Genomic DNA, 14,528 nt, shown 5'->3' on the forward strand with positions numbered 1-14,528 from the left:
CCAAAAGAATGTGCATATCTCTTCTCCCCTCCCCCATCACCATGCAGAACTCAGGCCTGCAAACATCTAAAACATAAATTTAAAGAATTTTTTTTGAAACAAATTTTGGAAATTTGGGGGGCTTTAATGCCTTGGCTTCCTCACAAGGAAGCTGCTTGAGTCAGCATATGAGGTGGCTTTGCTGAACCCCCAGAACTAGAGCCAATCAGGCAAAACTAATGCCATTTTTTGATTCAGCATCCCAATTATACCCAAGAATAACTTGGGTAGTCCTGTTTTAATCAGAGGGCACCTGAATAATTTGTGGTTATCTTGTGTTTGTTAACTGAATATTTTATGTGGCTCTCTCAGAGCTGCAGAAGCCAAAAGGTTGTCTAACTGTCCCCCTCCCTCCCTCTTGGTTTCAATTAAATTCACGATTTGGAAAAGCTTTTTTATTGGAGGTCAGCCCCAACAATAAGGACATGGATGGCCCTAGGCAAGGAGAGAGAGAGAGACTGTATGAGAAATCCAGGGGTAGTGAGGAGAGCGCAGCAGTCACTCTGCCGGCTGTGCATCACTGGCCCTCAATAGAGGCTGTGCATTCATGGCTCTTGCGAGCATCTGGCTTTTATTTTATTAATCGTGACTCTATCTGTTGAGCAGGTTTGCACAGTGTGTGTAGCTTCTGTTGTTTCGTTGCAAAAGGAAGAGCTCTTAAAGAGGACCAGGTTGCCAGGAGCAACCTCAGATCCTTGATGCCGATAGCATTGATGCCTGGGAAGTCAGGAAGTTGGTTGATAGAAGAAAGTGGAATAGCGCATGGCATTAAACATCCAGTTGAAACCCATCTGGATTTAAAGTTTACTTTACTTCAGTGGACAAACATGAAAGCGCCAGGACCCACTTTTTAAAATGAAGGCCCTGCCCTCTGAAATGTGTGTTTGAGCTTAATGATAATCAGATTGGCATGCTCTGGTGGCCTTGCATTCCCCTTCCCCTGGCCTTTGATTGGAACCAAGGCACATTTGCCTACATGTGGCTCAGTTTCACTTTTCATAGGTCTCAATGCATTTTCCTTTTCAGTTTGTAGGGGGGAGGGGAACTTTCTTCTGGACTGTTTTGGGGGGCTGCGTTTATTGGATTAGAACCATTCTGTTGGCATCACATTCCTGTCAGCCTGCCCTTCGAAGTGGACTGAGACACAGTTGGCTACTCGCAAATAAACACACGCGTGCAGCTCAGTTTCACTTCCCGTAGCTATCAGGTTGTTGGGTCCCAACCCACAGTTTGGGAAACACTTGATCCTGGGGGAAGGCCACCCACATACCTGCATTTGATGAAGTAGGGAGCCCTCTGTACTAAAAGAAGTGGGTCCATTTCCCTGAAGAAAAGGTGGAGGGTGAACCAGAAATAGAGCTAAAATTCCAGAATCTGGACTGTGAATATTCCTCACGTCCATGCACTTGATCCCACAAATATGAAGTTTTGTATCCGATGTGGAATTGTTTTAAGACTATCTAGGTGTATATTTGAGTCTTTTTGTTTGTTTGTTTTTTTAAACTGTTTAGCTTTTATGATTATAGTGGAAAAAAACTTGAAAATTTGTGTGGGGCTCAGTGCGATCTCAAGCTCGGAACCAATTCATCTGTTACTAAGATGCAAAGGTGATCATTTGTTACATTCCAACTACCAGCAGACCAACTGGAAGGTGCATTGGCGGATGAGCCCCCCTTCCATTTGTGCTGCATGGTTTTCCTGTTTCAGATGTCAGCAACACACCCCAGAAGTGGCTTGAGAATTGGCCATTAACTATATGGAGGAGATTATTTTAAGGGGAGGTTTCAGGGAAGTTTAGAGGACTGTTCCAGATTCTTGCCTGGTTTAGTAGTATTTCTGGTGTGCAGGGAAACTCTCTTAGCATCCAGTAATGGAATTGGGGGGGATCTTCATTCTACCCTCCTCTCATATATTGACTAGGAATTTGAAAATTACAGCCTTCGCCAGTAAAACAATTGTGGAAACTTACTCTTTTCATTCTAAGCCAGTGGTTTTCAACTGGTGGTACGCCGTGCTGTGTTGTGTGTACTTGTAGCACCCACTGCCTGGCAGTGAGATCACAACATAACTTCCAACGGCAATAGGAAGCTACAGCTGGTGGGCAGAGCTCTAGCATGCAGTTTTCTAAGCCAAGGAAACTCCTGCCTGTCCTGAGCCTCTTATCGACTATGGAAGCTCCTGTTGTGGTTTCTGAACCCAGAAGTAATTGGCGATGATGTCATTTCCAGTTACTTCAGCTGGCACGTTAGAGGACAGCGTGACAGCAAGTGGTACATCAGGGGAGCAGTGTTGAGAAGCGCTGTCCTAAGCCATTCTGTAGATCACAGTAATCTGAGAAAATTAAGGGCAGTTGTCCTGTGTTGTTGAACACGATTATTGGCACTGGCACAGTATTATTAAAGCCTAATCATTAAACAATTATATTTTTCAGCCAGCTGTCTTAGGGAACAGCAGACCAACTTTGAAGCAAGTCAATACTATTGAAGTTTTTTATGTACTGTCTTGCTTAATGCACCCCAATAGTGGGCCAATTTTAGTTTGTTTTGTCTATAATTTTGCAACAATCTTTCAACCAACGTTTTAGGTCTGAAAAGCCTCGTGCCAAACAGTGTGTTTTTTATCAGATTCCGGCCTTGGCCTATTGATTTAAGATAAAACAATTGTCTAGAAATAAGTATTGCAATTGTACAAGTTGTATTTTTCTTCCGCTGCCATTTGAAGTAAGTACCATATAGTTGGTAGTGGGCATTTTGTGAGTCTGATCACAGCGTTCTGTCTTGTCTGTTCATTTGATCTTTCTTCCTTTTTCAGTCAGACTCTGGTGTAGCTTAACAGTCTGTTGCTTTTTTCCTCTGTTCCCCTAATTTAGGAGAAGGTGAGGCTTCAAATGTATGTTTTGGTGAAGCTGAGTAGGAATGTCTGGATTTTGTTGTTGTTGTTGTTGTCCATCAAGGAAGAGCATCATCACCTTTAGACAGAATGTGCTGCTTATAGGATTTGCTACTGAAAAATGCCCATTGCAAACCTGTGCTTCACAAAGTCAGAGCATGCGCCCAAAGTCTTAGCTCTTCCGTGATGGCAAATTAAGTTCTCCATCATGCTTTTGAGATGGGTAGTGGCTAAGAGACTTGAACTACAAAGCAGAAATTTCCATCACTTGCCTCTGCGATGAACTTTTTGGTAGACTTAAGGCAAGACATTCTCTTGGCCTTCCATCTGCAATAGAGGTAAAAATTACAGCAAGATGTGAAGTGCTGGAACACTCTGAAAGACCATAAAATGCTAAGTAGTGTCAATATTATCTTTTATCCCAGCTGAAGAAAAACTTGAGGAGGAAATAGCTCCCCTTTCTTCTCCCTGATTTTTCTTCCTTTAAATTCATAAAGGCCGAGCATCACAGATACATAAATGTCTGCGCAAGTGTGTGTACGAGGTATGTCTATTAAATAACGAGACTCTGATTCCACCTAGTAAACAAAGCAGTCAGAACCGGTTATAACTGCATACGTAGTAACCTTGAACATGTTTCTTGAATCTGCATGACAAGCAGCAACACTCTATGACGTTCAGTTGATTGTGAGTCACCATTTAGTTTGGTTGTGTTTTCTGTAGAGTGCCAAAAAAATGCTAAGTTTAAAAGTTGAACAACGTGTCAATTTAAAATTTTAGTAAAATTGCACAAAACACCAACGGAATGTTTTCAAATGCTTACTACAGCCTATGGGAATGACTGCCTGTCTTGTGCGCATGTGTCTGAGTGGCACAAAAGATTCAGCAAGGGACGTGAGAGCCTCAAAGATGATGAACGCCCTGGACAACCTTGCAGTTCAAGAACCAAAGAAAATATAGAAAAAATCAGTCAGATTGTTCAATATCAAGGGTGTAATTTTGGAAGATTGGGTTCCAGAAGGCACAACAGTTAACCAGCATTATTATAAGGAAGTTTTGAAAAAGCTGAGAGAAAGAGTCAGAAAGAAACGGCCACAACTGTGGAGAAATGGTTTCATTCTTCACCAGGACAATGCACCTGCTCACACAGCACTTTCTGACCGACAATCATATTACTACACTTGAACATCCTCCATATTCGCCCGATTTAGCACCTTGCAACTTTTATCTTTTCCCAAAAGTTAAATCACTGCTTAAAGGGACACGTTTTAAGTCAGTTGATGCTGTAAAGAAGAAAACGGCAGATATGTTGAAACAACTGACAGAAATTCATTTGCTCCATGCCTTTGACCAGTGGAAAACAAGACTACAGCGATGTATTAGTGCAAATGGAGAGTATATTGAAGGGAACAAACATTAAATTTGTAATACCAATAAATAAAGGTGAGTTATTTAATCAGTCTCGTTATTTAATAGACATGCCTCGTATTCTGTAGAAGGTCTTTAATTGTGCTGAACCTTTCTCTCGCTTATATTCACCCGAGCCAGTCTTGTGTTTTCTTGCTGAAGAATGGAAATGATTAATGAGTTGCCTCAAGAGCTGAGCTTCTCAAACACAATGTGTAGCCTTACCTTTGCTTTTGCCTTGTGTTAATTAGCAAACTTGAAGCACAGTGCTGTGCATGTCTGCTCAGAAGTCAACCCCTCTGGGTTTGGTGGGGCTTAACTCCCAGTGTGTGTTAGATTGCAGCCTTAGTGGGGTTGGAAGTTTTGTGCTTTCCTTTCAGAGTCCTTTCTGGAGCACTTCTTGTCTTGTAATTGCAGTCAGATTTCTTTTCCCTGGGTTTTTTCCCATAGAGAGATGGGAAGGAAACCGGAGACTCACATGCTTCCCCTTCAGTTCTGCTGTTCATAAGTGAATAACAGAACTGGGAGATGATGTGGTTATCGGAAGAGGATCTTCCCTGGTCCTGAGAAATCAGCCTTGCTCTGATGAAGCTGCTAGTGTTGAGAATGGTAGCATGTTCAGATAACCTTGAGATGTCTTGATTTGTCTGAGGACTTCTCCTTGTGACACGAGGTTTGGGGGGGAGACGGCTTGTGTGCCAGATGCCTACTTCCAGTCTCCCTTGGGACAACCTCAGAGAAAGATAATATACAGGTAGTCCTCTGCATCCGCAGGGTGTCCTCTGCAACCCCAGTGGATACCAAAAACAGCAGATAATGAAGTCCACAGTCTGAACTGGAAATGCCTTCTGGGTCACATCTGGGAGGTTCTCTATGGGTCCTCCTGCAGGTTCAAACCACCTCTTGGATGTGTGTGATGGCCTCCACCCATGGATTCAGTTATCCCCAAGTTTCGGTATCCATGGGGAGGGGGTCCAGGAACGAGTCCCCTGCTGATACCAAGGGCTAACTGTATATACCCACAGTAAGCGGTGTTCTAAATAGCACAGTTTCCCACCTGGAAATGCTATCTGAGTCTCGTACTTTTTATTTGATAAATTTTATATTTACCCAATAGACCCCTACTTCGTATTTCCAGCTAAAACAAAGTACGTGATTTTCTCCCAGCTTTCTGAGCCAGCTCCACCTTCATGGTCAAGGTGGACTCCAGTCCTTCAGAATCTCAAGTCACTTGGGTCTTTGTCAGGGTGCAGTTAAGCCTGCTGTAAGTGTGTCAGATTCATTGGGTCTCATTCAGCAAAAACTGCAAGGAATGAATCAAAGGTCAGCCACACTGAATTGGAAGAGCAAGGAATAAGTTCTCAAAGTACTTTGGAGTGAAGCAAAGTCAGTAGTGTGCAGGGGGTGGGGCTTTGAAATTTGTTACTGGATAATAGTATACAATTTACCATGTCATTCAGAGCAACCAATTTAATTACAAGTATTGTTGTTCAGGAGCAATTAAAGATATTCATTGTCTAACTTTAAATTTGCATTTCCATGTGCTCATTAATAACCATGAACCATGCTATTCAAAAAAAACAAAAGCTATTAGGAGAGATTTAAAGCAGAGGATGCCTCATTTGCATACAATTCTAGTTATTTTTAGCATTGGCATGGAACATTTCTGAAGCATAGGAACGAAAAGGGCGGAATGTTTAAGCTTCCCTTTTGTGTTTCGATTCCTCTGTCATGCTCATCAGTCTGGGGTGCAAGACCCACTCCAGCTCAGTGAAGGTAAAAGTGCAATGCAGTTGGCCTCTGCAGCTGTAGCTCTCTGCCTGGAGCTCAGGACCCTCACTGGAGTCTTGTCTCTGGGTCCCACAAGTGTTCTGTTTTAGGGGAGCCTCCTTACGGAACCTTGAATAGTATCTTGGGAAGGTGAACAGTCGCTTCTCTCCCCAGTTGTGGGGTGTTTGTCCTGGTAATTTGTGCCCAGTCTTCTGCCCTCTTCAATGCAAAGCCAGAGGCTTACAGATATCCCTCTGTATCAGCAGATCTGGTTCTCCGCACCCCGCCACACCCCCTTGCCACACCCTCACCCTTGTTTAGCTTCTTTACCCTGGCTCCAAGCAGGTTTGTGTCTTTCTTTACTGAACGCTGAAACAGGAATGTGAAACACAGGCAGGCAACCTGCATGCTAGGGGGACATAGTCAGAATGTTAACAGGAAGCAGGACAGTTCCCACTTCCTGTTAATGTCTCCCCCTCTAGCTTGCAGGCTACCTGCCTGCCTTTCATGTTCCAATTAAGCGTTCCGTAAGACACAGACTTGCTTGGCCCCAGGGTAAAGAAGCTAAACAAAGGTGAGGGGTCCTGAGAAGTATTGTAGGGTCCACTTTTGTATGCTGTTTCCATATCCGTGGGGACACTTGCACATTCCTGACTTTGTGCAGATGTTCAACTTGTAAGGAATGGGTCATTCCTCTGCAAGCTGTTGGCTTCTGCCATGTTTTTAGACATCTTTCTTGCCTCATGCTGTGGGCTCAAATGATACCCAGTGTCTTTGGAGGCACATTTGGGCTGAGGACTAAGATGAGCAAGGTCTGTCTTATACCTGTATTCTGCTTTGGGACCACTGAGGCAGGTTTGTAAAGAGCCAGTCCTTTGTGTTGAAGGCAGTAGATTACAAATGCACGGAGAGGAGGGGAGATCAACCCCTCCAACCATTGCAGCCTCCTTGTGGGACCCCATATCTAGCCACAGACTTGCTGAGCTGAGGTGCCGTCAGTGGGTGGACGATTTAGCCTGCCGTCTCTCAGTGTTGCTCCGTGATGCCAATCTCCTTGCTATCCACAGCACCATTTTTGTTGCAGGAACTGTCATTTGTGTTTCATCCTTCTCTTTCTGGTGCCCTGCTGTGTAATGAGTCTACCTTTTCCTGGGGGGTTGGTGTCTTGATAAATTGCAGGCTCCTCATCAGGCCGACAGTTTCCACCATCCTTACAGCTATAGTAAGATCCCCACTTATCCCACCTGAACTTTTGCTGGCTCTTTTTTCCCCCTTGCATTCTCTAGTACAGTAATTGTCTGTCGTCATAAACATGATTTGCTACAGGTTTACAGATGTTTGGTGCGCACGCATCTGACTTTTCATCCCAGGCTTAAGCTTCTGTTTTCTGTTTACTGTATTTCACTGAGGTAGCCTGATAGCTAGACCACAGTCAATGGCTTTTTGTCCATATTAGGAACTGAAACAAGCCTGGCATTCCTCATACAGGAGCAATAATTGACATTCAAGGGAGGAGAATTGATTAAATAAACATGGCGAAGAGCTCAAGAGAGAGCTGTTCCCTGACTTCCACTTGGAACGCAGCTTAAAATGTATTTGCTTAGGATTCTTTGGACTGATGGATGGGGCAGCGTTGGAACTTTCTAGAAGCGATTAAGGAATTCAGTCATTCCTCATGTATTTTATCCCCATATCGTGTATGTGTCTTTCATTAACCCCACTATGATAGGTTACATTTCATCCTTCCTGCAAAAAGTCTAGACTCTTGACAATTATAGGATCCTTTGTCTCGCAAGGGACTTTTGTGTTTCTTTGCCTGCCTAAGTGTCTGTGCACCTTCCTAATGCCCATACTGACATGGCCTCCTCCTTTTCTTCATAATTTCCACCTTCGTGCCACTATCCATTTATGTACCAAGGAACTCCTGGTATGTATGTGCTTGTTTCAAGGTTTGTACTCCTGTCACAGAGGTATGAGTAATGTGTCTAATTAAAACAGAGTGCATGCAGATTTTTTGTAGGAAAAGAGAAAGAGAGCAGCATTTTCCCAATTTGACCAAAAGCAATTCCAAAAATATACTAAAATGGAAGCTCCTGCCGCTGGCTAATGGAGAGTGGCCATTCAAGCATGTATTGCCTGAAGAAATAATGCATTCTCCAGCCCCCTCATGTCATCACATTCCTCTCTTCCACCTCCATTACACTGGAAAGTGTAAAGTTGAGGGATGGGTTGCAAAACCATGGTGAATTTTCCCCCTCTCAAGCTTGCAATTATAAGATTCAATGCACAGTGCCCAGTTTGCTGCCTGGCAGTACAGTGGGCCCCCTTTGTCCACATAAGATCCATCCCAGAACCCTCCACAAGGGATGTGGATAATCAAATCCAGAAGGGGGGAGAGGAGTTGAACACAACCACCCTGCATCTCAGAAGACCTCCTGGACTCAACGGGAAGGCACTTCCAGTTCCACCTGTGAGGCTTCTTAAAGGCCCTCCGGTCGCAAGCTCAGCATCCATGGATATCGAAATCTGTGAATGTCAAGGCCACAGATAACAAGGGCCAACTGTCATTGAAGGAAGAGATGGCGCATGAAGGAAAGTAGTGTTGAGCCTGGCAGATCTTATGTTAATGGGAACAAGGGTTTGGACTGAATCTGAACTCAAATCAAGATCAGTCCCAAGAGGCTTTTTTTCAGTGAACAGAAATGAACCTGAACGCAAGATCTCCTGGTTGCCTTAAGCCAGAGGTGCCCAAACCCGGGCCCTGGGGCCACATGCAGCCCTCGAGGGCTCTAAATGCAGCCCTCGGGGAGCCTCCAGTCTCCAATGAGCCTCTGGCCCTCCAGAGATTTGTTGCAGCCCACACTGGCCCAACACAACTGCTCTCAGAGTGAAGGCAACTGTTTGACCTCTTTGCGTGAGCTGTGGGATGAGGGCTTCCTCCACTGCTTGCTCTTTCATGTCTGTGATGCAGTAGTGGCAGCAAAGAAAAGGTCAGCCTTGCTTTGTGCAAAGCCTTTTATAGGCCTTGAGCTATTGCAAGACCTTCATTCATTCATAAAAGTTCATCTTTAATATATTCATTTATGTAAACTTATATAAATTTATTCAAATTTTAGATGTAAATTAATTCTTACTTTCCCAGGCCCTGACACAGTGTCTGAGAGATGATGTGGCCCTTCTGCCAAAAACTTTGGACACCCCTGCCTTAAGCCAACATTGAACCCCTGAAAAAGCCCTGGCTCAAAATAAGTGGTTCACAAGGGACTCAGCTGTCAGTTGTGTTGTCTGTTCATTTTGTTTTACCCAGTTGTGTGCATTTCATTTGTAGAAACCTTAAATTGAAAAAAAAAAATGCAGTGGGGTGTGTGTGTGTGTGTGTGTTTAAAGGAGAGAACAGGCACTTTTGCCCAAGTTGAAGATTATTTTACTCCATTTTGTAGAATGGCCATGATGGGCAGAAGAGTTTAATATGGACTGTATCTTGAATCTGTTAGTGATTTATTTTTAAAAGGTAGTTTCTGAAAGGGAAAATTTAAAAACAGATGAACCAGAATTTGGACCCAGTCTTTAATGGTTTAAGTCCCTCTGTGACATTAACTTTAAAAAAGCACACTTTTGTGGGGTGCTTCTCTACTCTTTGGGGTATTGGTTGCCATGTGTCTCTTCATTCTATGTTCAGTCAGATGTGGATTTGCTACCGTGTGTGGATTGGTTCCTGTCTGTATGTGGTGCCCACTGGGCATGACTGGCTCTCCACAGGCTGGAATCTGTCAAATTACCCTATTTAAAGCCATCTCCATCTGGAGGTGCACTTATCTCTAGGCAAGTTCTCTTCAGTATGTGCAACTTTGGAACCAATGGAGAATTTGCCCTAAGCCACAAACAGAGATGGTCATCTCATGAAAGCTGCAGGACCCCTGATGTACTAATCTTCTGTACGGCTTAAAAAATTAACCTCTGTCTTCCCTCCGCAGCCCTCAGGTGTTACTTTGCACTACAGAAAAGAACATCAGGATTCTTCTTGAACTCGGTATGATCTTGTTGCGTCGTGTAGCCTTTAACTTTGTACCATCTCACCACTTGTCACCACCAAGTGTGCCGAAAGAATGTACATCACAGGTGCGTGGGGAGCTGCAGAAGGCAGGGCCCTCCCTATCAGATTTGACTGCAATCAAACACCCCTTGGCAGAAAAGCCAGCTTTGTGTGTGTGTGTGTTGAACTGTGCTTTGAATTTTTATGCCTTCAAACAAAATATTGATTCCCTTGACTCTGTTGATAAAAATGTTCTTGTGCTCTCGTTTCTGACGTTTTAAGGACTTTATGCCTGAAACTTGATTTTCAAATCGCAACAGATTCATTCTTTTGCTGTGGTTGCATGTTTTGGTTTTTTTGTTTTGTTTTGTCAGTGACAGGCCTTCTATGTCTCTGAGAATAAGTAAAATTTTTGTATCACAAACCAGAACCTGCACTGTTTGAAGACATCGCCTTATTTGTGAGATCACCTTATAGCTTAGTGTCTGCAGTATTTTACTGTGTGAGCCACATTGTGAACTATTTTTATTGAAAAGTGGTATATAAATATTCATAGTAGTAATAGTAGTAGCAGCAGCAGCAGCAGTGATCTTTGGGAATACTCTGTTCCTTCAGCAATAGTACAAAAATGTGCCAGGCAAATGGTCTATATCAGGAGTGCTGAAACCTTGGCCCTGGGGCCACTTGCAGCCCTTGAGGACTCCCAATCCAGTCTTCAAGGAGCCCCCAGTCTCCAGTGAGCCTCTGGCCCTCTGGAGTCTTGCTGGAGCCTGTGCTATTCTTATGCAGCTGCTCTCAGCCAACTGTTCGACCTCTTGTGTGAGCTGTGGGACGAAAGCTCCCTCCACTGCCAGGTGTTTCACATCTGTGATGCAGCAGCGGCAGCAAAGGAAAGGCCAGCCTTGCTTTGTGCAAGGCCTTTTATAGGCCTTGAGCTATTGCAAAACCTTCCTTCATTCATATGTTCCATCTCTAATATATTTATGTAAATTTATTCAAATTTGAAATGTAAATTAATTCTTTTTTTTCCCTGACCCCCGACACAGTGTCAAAGGTTATGCGGCCTTCCTGCCAAAAAGTTTGGGCACCCCTGATCTATATCAACAGTTCCCAAACCTTTTTGGCATGACCCTGTTACTGAAGGAACAGTATTCCCAAATCACGCCTACAGCCTGCACACTTCGCTGACAGCACCTCTATTCCCCAATCTTTATTTCCCAGTATGAACCTTCACAGGACTTAGAATTAAGTCCACCCTTGTTTCCAGCTGGCTGACCAGTGGGACTCTACACTGTCTTGTGGAGCCCCTAAGGCCTCTTCCAGGCTGTCAAACCACCTCCAGCCTCCTATCAGCCTCCATAGGTCTCAGAGTGGCCTGCAGAAGCCTTGGGAAAGTCACTTCCAGTTTTCAGAAGGTAAACCAGGGTATACATAGTTTGAGGAGTACTGTTCTTCATTGACTGCTGGTAAAGCAATTTGTTCTTTGGTGCTCCAAGATAGCTGATTCTTGTGGCCAGTCTCTTTACCATAATCCTCAAAACCTTTAATGCCTCAAACATCAGCGAAGCGGCTTATATCAGAAATTTTCTCCTCGCCCTATCCTGTGCTTTCTATGTGAAAGAATCTGTCTGACGGTTATAAAAAGGATCACATTCTTAATCTGCAAAACCTTGAAGCAGAGGTTTGTTCATTATCCATAGTACCATTGGCATGCCAGTCCATCTTGCCTACTGCCTTTTCAAAACGCGTAGACCACTCCCCTCCCCAGTGAACTCATAGCCTGTGAAGTGGAGTCGATAATGAATATAAACATAGCAAACCTATCTCATGGCACAATTTGAGAACAGTCCATCACTCTGAATGCCGACCTGAAGAGGCATATTTCTTACCGAGGACGGACATTTCAGATCTAGGGTGCCATAGCAGAAACGTCCTGCTCTCCTTATAGCTGCCAGGCTAACCCCTTAACAGTGCAGTCTTGGCACTTTCAATATGGTTCTTAATGTTATCTCCTCCATGCTTGTTTCTCCTTCTTGTCACTTTGAAAAGCAGGCTGAGTGTTCACAACAGATTTTGTACCTTTTAATGGTGTCTGGATGCATTTCTGTTGATGCCTGTAGCATTTGATCTTAACATTGTCCTTAACTTTGCATTGAGTTATGTTTTATACACAGATTTTATCTTCTGCAGAAAGCGAGCTGTGTGTGTGTGTGTGTGTGAGAGAGAGAGAGAGAGAGAGAGAGAGAGAGAGAGAGAGCCATGACTTAGCAAGTGATATATTCTGACTTGTTTTTAGCATGGTTGTGACAGGTGATTATTGTGTGTGTGTAACTAAAGGGGGTGGTAGGGTGTTGGGTGGGATCACAGAAACAAGTTTATAGAGGTGGTCTGTCTGCTCCCCCCTTAAGCAGAGTGGCTGCAGAGGCCAGCTCGTCCACTGACAGGCAAATCCTCTGGAAACCTCTACATTGTTGGCAACCTTCAGTCTCGAAAGACTCTGGTATCGCGCTTTGAATGGTAGTTCTGGCACAGCGTCTAGTGTGGCTGAAAAGGCCGATTCAGGAGTGACAATCCCTTCCACACTGGGAGCAAGTGTGGTGTGTCCCTGGTCTGTCTCCCTGGCTATGAGCCTTCCTTCTTGGCCTCAGTCTGTTGGCCAAGTGTCTCTTCAAAGTGGGAAAGGCCATGCTGCACAGCCTGCCTCCAAGCAGAATGCTCAGAGGCCACGGTTTCCCACCTGTTGAGGCTCATTCCTAAGGCTTTCAGATCCCTCTTGCAGATAGCACAGCTCTTGCAGGTAGCACAGCTGTGGTTGCGCTTTCCCTGCACAAGTTCTCCGTAGAGGAGATCCTTTGGGATCCGACCATCGCCCATTCTCACAACATGACCACGCCAATGCAGGCATCTCTGTTTCAGCAGTGTATACATGCTGGGGATTCCAGCTCGTTCCAGGACTGTGTTGTTTGGAATTTTGTCCTGCCAGGTGATGCCGAGGATGCGTCGGAGGCAGTGCATGTGGAAAGCATTCAGCTTCTCGTGAGCGAAGAGTCCATGACTCGCTGCAGTACAGAAGTGTACTCAAGACGCAAGCTCTGTAGACCTGGATCTTGGTATGTTCCGTCAGCTTCTTGTTGGACCAGACTCTCTCTGTGGTCAGCAGGGATGGCCTCTTCAAGATTCTCCCCAAGATTGGATGTCCACCCGGGCTCCTCAGCATCGTCAGGTCTTTCCACGAGGGCGTGAAGGGCACTGCAGTCTTTGATGGCTCCACATCAGACCCCTTTCACATCCGAAGCGGAGTGAAGTAGGGCTGTGTTCTCGCGCCGACCTTGTTTGGGATTTTCTTCACTGTCCTGCTGAAGCAGGCCTTTGGAACTGCAACATAAGGCATCTATCTCTGGACCAGATCAGACGGAAAGCTCTTCAACCTCTCCAGATTGAGAGCAAAGTCCAAAGTCCAGCTGAAATGTCTGCGTGACTTCCTCTTTGCCGACGATGCACCTCTCACTGCCCACTCTGCCAAAGATCTCCAGCAGCTCATGAACTGTTTTAGCAAGACCTGCCAAGACTTTGGACTGACAATCAGCCTGAAGAAAACACAGGTCATGGTTCAGGATGTGGACTCACCTCCCTGCATTGCAATCTCTGCGCATGAGCTGGAGGTTGTCCATGACTTTGTGTACCTTGGCTCAAAAATCTCCAACACTTTCTCTGGTTACTGAGCTAAACAAACGCATCGGTAAAGCAGGTACCACATTTTCCAAACCTCTACACCAGGGGTGCGCAAACCCTGGCCCTGGGGCCACTTGCGGCCCTCGAGGCCTCTCAATGTGGCCCTCAGGGAGCCCCCAGACTCCAATGAGCCTTTGGCCCTCCGGAGATTTGTTGGAGTACACACTGGCCCGAAACAACTGCTCTCAGCTTGAGGGCGACTGTTTGACCTCTCACGTGAGCTGTGATGAGGGCACCCTCCACTGCTTGTTGTTTCACATCTGTGATGCAGTAGCGGCAGCAAAGGACAGGCCAGCCTTGCTTTGTGCAAGGCCTTTTATAGGCCTTGAGCTATTGCAAGACCTTCATTCATTCATAGAAGTTCATCTTTAATATATTCATTTATGTAAACTTAGGTAAATTTATTCAAATTTTAAATTTAAATTAATTCTTTTTCCCCCCGGCCCCCTACACAGTGTCTGAGAGACAATGTGGCCCTCCTGCCAAAAACTTTGGACACCCCTGCTCTACACTAGCCAATTAACTGGATGCTCTCACTCTCTTTGCAAAGATTCTCTGCACTCTTTTCTTCATTTGCTCCTGATTTCCACAATTGCCTCTGATTTCTGTTGCACTTGTAAAAGCAATAGTATTTGGGGGTATAATGTTTTTATTCTAT

The 14,528-nt window shown here is 44.7% G+C and overlaps 1 protein-coding gene across 5 annotated transcripts in view; it reads left to right on the forward strand.

Moving 5' to 3' along the window:
* Positions 1 to 14,528, forward strand: part of SFSWAP (splicing factor SWAP) — a 110,660-nt gene that overhangs the window by 71,291 nt on the left and 24,841 nt on the right. The window lies entirely within an intron of this gene.

This window comes from Tiliqua scincoides, chromosome 14 (genome assembly GCF_035046505.1).
Source record: "Tiliqua scincoides isolate rTilSci1 chromosome 14, rTilSci1.hap2, whole genome shotgun sequence".
Taxonomy (NCBI): Eukaryota; Metazoa; Chordata; class Lepidosauria; order Squamata; family Scincidae; genus Tiliqua; species Tiliqua scincoides.